The following is a 6,455-nucleotide window of genomic DNA, read 5'->3' as shown; positions in this document are numbered from 1 at the left end:
CTCATAATTGTTTAACCTAGACTTGAATAACTAAATTGTTAATCAAGTTGGCTTAATATTAGGTTAAACATATTATGTTAAGGGGTCTAAAAACCTAACATATATTTTATATATATAATATCTTTTTAATGTTTTTTTATTTAACTCCTTTAATAAAAATTTGAACACCTTGACCTTAAATTTATTTTTAAGCCTAGCTGAAATAAGTTTAAATATGATTCTCTTAAGAATATTTTGGTCTTTTTAAAATAAATAAATAAATAATCCCAACAACAAATCAATTTTATCTAAAATATGGGGGAGTAAAAAATAGTTAAGTCCAACAATAATAGCAAAATTTGTTCATCTTAAACCTCAAAAAATGCTCATTTAGATCTTAACAAATTTTAGTATAAAAATTACGTTGTCTCTAAACAAATATGTAGAACATTATACATTTTTATGCAAAAGTGATATTATACACTTTTGCAAATCTTACATTGATAGTATTTAATCTACAATATAAATCTTATATTGATAGTACAATATAAACATATAATTGTCCTAAACTAAAAAATAAAAGTATTCTGGGTAGTATTAATTATAGTTCACTTAACAATAATAATTTATATATTCATTGTATTTAAAAACGATAAATGATTTTCAAGATTTAATTTTAACAACAATAATTAGTATGTTCATTATCTAAAGAAATAATATGTTTAATAAACTTATAGTTTATCTTTTATTTTCATGCTAGTCCATCCTATGGACAAAATTTGAAATAAGCTCGTAGATTACAATGTTTATCTCTTATCCTTAAAAAAATATCATGGAGCTGCTACTATGACTATGGTATTAAAAAGGTGTAATTTTTTTCAAGTAACACCAAGTGAACTTGTATGAACGAGCGGATTTTATTAAAAGAAAGAGTTTACATAACACATGCACACGAAATACAACACAACTGGAAATCAACTACCTGAAACACCACACTATCAGGACTGCCACGCAAGCCACAACTGAGAAGTTAACATCCATTACGTACGGTCTAGAAAATTCAACAGGAAAGTGGGTGCATGCATTGGTGCATGTATGTGCATGCATTGGTGCATGTATTATTGTACATGCACCCACTTTCCAATTAATAAAAATAGAATGGCCCATGTGGGCTTAATGCAAGCTCTCTCTTTTTTTCTTTTTTTTGGGGATATTTTTTGTTTTTCGGAGTATTTTAGCAGCAAACGATGGTGAAGTCTAAGACTGCCTGAGACAGGGACTGAGACTATCTACCAAACTTACCGAAGTGTTAGGAGCTTTATAAGTTGCTGATGATGGCATGAGAAAAAAAATTTGACCCTGTGACACAAAGTAACCAAACGATGGTGAAGTCTGAGACTGCCTGTAGATAGCGATGGTGATCCAAGCAACTATAAAAAGCATGGCTTTGTGGGTATTTCAGAGCAGACGAACCTTAACCTCCAACTACAAAATCCAAATATTTCAACCATGTTTGCCGTGTTGTTCATGCTGTTTACCACCATCATCGCACCACTAATTCCAACCCTCTCTTCAGAACCACCACCACCACCCTCCCTTACTCAGCCTCCACCACCGACAGTGCCAGCATTTGAGAATCCTCCAATCCCACAATTTCCCCCATGTTGTCCCCCTTTCACTCCATCACCACCAGATGACTACATATGGCCTGCACGAAGTCAACCACAATCAGTATCCGTGTGGTTCGTGCTGGGGTGGATCTTGGCTCTAATAATAGGAATTACCTTAATCGCATGGACGATTTACATTTGCCGCCTAAAAATAATAGGGCCGAAAGGGGACAAAGGGGACCAAGGGGAACAAGGGAAGCAAGGGCCGAAAGGGGACAAAGGGGACAAAGGGGACAAAGGCGAGAAGGGGCCGCCAGGGGAGAAGGGGCCGAAAGGGGAGAAAGGGGATCCAGGCTGCAAGTGCCGCCACGGCTGCGGCGAGTGCAATTGTTAGCTACAAGGAAAAGATAACAGTAATTTTTTTTTCCTATTTGTTTGGATTTTTATATATTTCTTTTTCCCACAGTTTTACCCATTTGGTTCGGTCTGAGTATTTTGGTGTTAAGAGTTTCTGTAATGGCTTTTTTTTTTTTTTTTAGTGCCTGTTTAGTATACTGTTAAACACATGTTTTTATATTTTCCCACACTTTTCATATTTCTAAAAAATTAAACTAGAAAAACCCACCCTGTACCGTGCGAACCGCAATTGAACTGCCCGGTTTGAGAGCCGTGGCCGGTCTCACGGGTTAGGCTGAAGCTAGAAAAAAAAAGATGCGTTGACGCTATGCCATTTTCTCCGTTGAACTCTGGCTTTTTATCTCTCATCCTTGCCACAAATCCGAAAATGCAATCCCAAAACACACCAAGTCCGCAAAATAAAATAGAAATGAAAAGCACAAACCTTATCTTTACCCTACTTCTTCTGCGTTTTCCAGTTTTCCTTCTTCTCCAATCTTCTGTGTTTGCTTTCTGCGTTTATTCTTCTTGCTTGTTTGGGTTTCCTTTCTTCTTCTGTCACTGGTACCCAAAGCGGCAAAACCAAAAGAAATCAAAAGCCAGCCTAAGATCTTTTTTTTCTTTTTCCAATAAAGTAGTCTACCATTATGGCAGATACTACCCCTTCCCAATGAAAAGGTTGGACATGATGTTTCCACCATTCATTTGCTTTTAGATTTTTTTGAACGATTTTCATTTAATTGCATTTTTATAAGACAGTTAAATATCTAATTGCATTATTTATTGGTACTACAAACCCACAAATTCATATCAATGGAGTTGTTCCTCAAAAAAAAAAAAAATATATATATATATATATATATCAATCGAGTTGATTTCGTATCGTACCGAAACCTTGGACGGTACAGGAACGCTAGTATTTCATTTCGGTTTAAATACCAACCGTACCAGAGTCATTCTGGCAATATCAAAGCAAATACTGGATTTCGACCAGAAAATGGATCCCGATCGAAATAAAAAACTACATTGTTTTGTTGTAGATTTCTAAGAAATTGAAGGTCTTTGAAGAAGCATAAAAATAGAATAAAAATTGAAGGTCTTTGAAAAATTTCTTCACCTGTCGTTGCAGATCGATCAGGCTACTGCTTCTTCTCATTTCTCTGATGCTACCTCATGAACTTCTTCTCCTTCTTTTACTTCTAGCAAGTTCTTTCTTCCCCACCTTTTCTTTTTCTTTGTTTTATCCGGTTGTGAATCTCAGTGCAAAATTTTGAAACTTGTGGTGAGTTATGTGAAGTGAAAAAGACAAGTCTTCAAGTTCACTTTTTACCCACCCAAATGGTCATGTCACTCACGTGGCCTATATATGATGTATTTTTCTGTTATCTTTAACTGTGTTATAGTATTAGTCTTTAACTCAAAAAAATAAAATAAAAATACAATAGTATATATATATATATATATATATATTATTTTTTGTTTGTTGGGTAAGTGTTTATGTAAGGGGATAGAACCCTTGAGCTTTAAAAAAAATATGTAAATCAAAAAAAAAAACTTTTAAAAAAACTTTTATACTTTTTATTGATATTATTACTATTATTATAGAATTAGTGGTAATTCCGAAACGGTACACCGGTATTGATCGATATCAAAGTATATCATTCGTCTGGCCAAATTGATAAAGCATCCGGTACGAAATTGACTCCCTTGATTCATATATTAAATTCATGTGTTATTGTAAATTAAAATTTATATTATAGATTAAACAAGTGCAAATATTATACATATTTGCATAAAAATATATAATGTTGTAAACATTTGTTTTTTCTATAATATAATTCTATCTTATCTTGATAATATAATGTAAATTAATAATTTTTTATTTTTTTTAACAATTAATAATATTTCGTTGATATAAAAAATACATTTGAAAGATAGTTTTTATTTTTATTTTTTGAACTATTTTAGTCATTTTTTCTATTTATACTAATTTATTATATTTATTTATATTTCAAATAATTTTTAAATTAATTATGATATCATCACAGTTCAACCTCATTTCAACTATAAAAATTTTAAACCCCTTCGTTCTCCGGTTCTTCAAACGGTCCGGATTTCAAAAACCATTATATGGGTTTGATAAGATGTGTAGAAGTTGAATGATCTTTTGTGTCATTAAGTAAGTTCTTTCTTGAGAATCTCTATTCAATTTGTATATGTTGTTAGGTCCCTCTAAGTAGAAATTATTAGGACCTAGGTCTCAAGTAGTCCCAACCAATAATAAAAGGCCACACAATTAAAACAACTCTAATTCAACTTCCTAAATGAAAAAATGAAACAAAACCACATAAATTTAACTCTAGTTTTTTTCTTTTTTAAAAAATAAGAATTAATTGGAAAAACACAAATAAATTTAATTTATATAAATGTGCAAGATTCAAAAACTTGAACTAACTTTGAAATCCAAAAGTTCAATCTCATTGGTTCGTATTTAGTTTTAGTGACCTTAAGTCTCTCCATAGAGGTCTTTTTCTCTCAAAACTCTAGATTAGTTTCCTTCTTCCACTCCACAACCATGACTGATCTATCTAAAACTTTTATGGCAAAGAATATGGCCGATGAGTACAGGTGCTTATGCGGTCCATAGATGTGTATTTTTAAAAAAATGATGAAAATGAAGGCATAATGAATTCTCGACAAAGTTGTAGAGCAATTTTTTTCTTTTTCATCAAGATTTTATTCTTCTGTGTACTGTTTCCCCCCCCCCCCCCTCCCAAATAACTATTTAACCACTAACTTTCTTTTTGAATTTATTTTTACATTTACAGTGGCCTTGGTAACTGACGGGCATGTGCGAATCTTGTGGAATCAGCCATCATCTAATAACAAAGACTGATGTCAAAGTTTTGAATTGAATATTGCAAATGTTATATTCAATCGTGGGTTTGCTGTGAGCTTTGAACATTGGTTTTGATGTGATGTACTTGTATGGTTTGGAATAGTTGTTTTAATTTGGAATTATAATATTTTGGCTTATAAATAAGGTTAGTGGTATTTGTGGAAGTTTGGAGGTTAGTATTTTGCGCTTGTTTTGATAATAAATCAAACAAAGAGTAAAAAGCTTTTCAATGGCATGTGTTGCCTGAAAAATGCTTTTAACAAGGTTGTTTGTGATGCTTGGCCATATCCTTAGCTATATTCGAAAAGTGACTCTCTCATTGAATAAAATGGATTGTATTGAATACGGGATCGAGCAAAACTCTTGTATGTGCTCAGTGCATGAGATATCTTTTTGGCATTTAGGAATTAAAGTTAGTTTGTATTGTAAATGAATAAGTTCTTGCAAAATCAACATTTTTTTTTAATCTCTTTCTAGATAAAATGTTGGCTTTTTCCTTTTAAACAATTATTGTTTTACATTGATAGTATAATGTAAATTAATAATTTTCTTTTCATTTTTATGAGTTATTAGAAATTATATAATAATAAAAAACTAGTGACGTGGACAACTTTATTTTGAAGTCGCCTTTCTTTCTAAGCATGCCACCCAAGATTGCCAACCAATGGTAACCACCACGTACCGAACTCAACTAAGCCCGGATTATTTTTGGGTCTATCATTTGATTTGGGATTTGGTTGATAGTGAAGTTTTTTTTTTTTTTTTTTGGTGGGTTTTTTTGATGAATTTTTAAATGAAAAATTAGCTTAAAATGGGGGGTTAACAGTATTAGTTTAACAGAATTTAACAAAATGATTATGTAATAGACCCAATTTTGTATTGGGTGCTTCATGGGATACTTTAAGAATTTCTAAACCTCCAAGTTAGACTAGTTAACAATTTGCAATTGAAATATTCTCAAAATTAATAGACTACATCTTAAAATTTTGGAAATTTTGATTTTCCATCTTTCAAAATTAAAATTTTTTAGATTGTGACCCTTAAGGTTACACATCATTAGTGAGATTGTTACGTGACAATTAAGTTTAAAGTTAGCGTGTTTAGGGTCAAAAATCACGATTCCAATTTTCAAATCATGATTTTTTGTGTTTAATAAAAGTTTCTAATCATTTTTTTTTGGTCCAATAAACATGATTCTTTTCTTCCATGGCCAGAGGTTAGAAGGATGGTATTTTTTTTCTCACCTGATCCAAAGCATAAGGAGTATTTGTGGCTGCTAGAATCAGAACATTTTCCACACCGTCGCATACACCCTGAAATGTATTGAAGAAAATTTCCATTTCAAGATTACATGTAGATAAGTGGAAGGAAACAATTAATGATAATGCCATGTATTTACTATTTAATAAAATATAAAGTTATTATGAACAGCATTGCAAACTAGCCTGCCATTTTAAGGCCAACAAGGAAATGGCTGTTCATCTTCTCATCTATTGTATGTTAATGATTCCCTTTAAAATAAAATAAAATAAAATAATTAATAAAAAAATCACAAATAATAGCACAACCCT

The 6,455-nt window shown here is 31.7% G+C and overlaps 1 long non-coding RNA gene across 1 annotated transcript; it reads left to right on the top strand.

Annotated features, from left to right (window-relative positions):
• Positions 1–1,216: 1,216 nt before the first annotated feature.
• LOC115986771 lies at positions 1,217–5,229 on the top strand. Its single transcript, XR_004090877.1, has 2 exons — positions 1,217–2,002; positions 4,814–5,229. It is a non-coding gene; the product is annotated as an uncharacterized LOC115986771 (long non-coding RNA).
• The last annotated feature ends 1,226 nt before the right edge of the window (positions 5,230–6,455 follow it).

This window comes from Quercus lobata, chromosome 4 (genome assembly GCF_001633185.2).
Source record: "Quercus lobata isolate SW786 chromosome 4, ValleyOak3.0 Primary Assembly, whole genome shotgun sequence".
In the NCBI taxonomy this organism is placed as follows: domain Eukaryota; kingdom Viridiplantae; phylum Streptophyta; class Magnoliopsida; order Fagales; family Fagaceae; genus Quercus; species Quercus lobata.
Note: the sequence above shows the minus strand (reverse complement) of the source record. Positions and strands in the feature narration are given on the sequence as shown.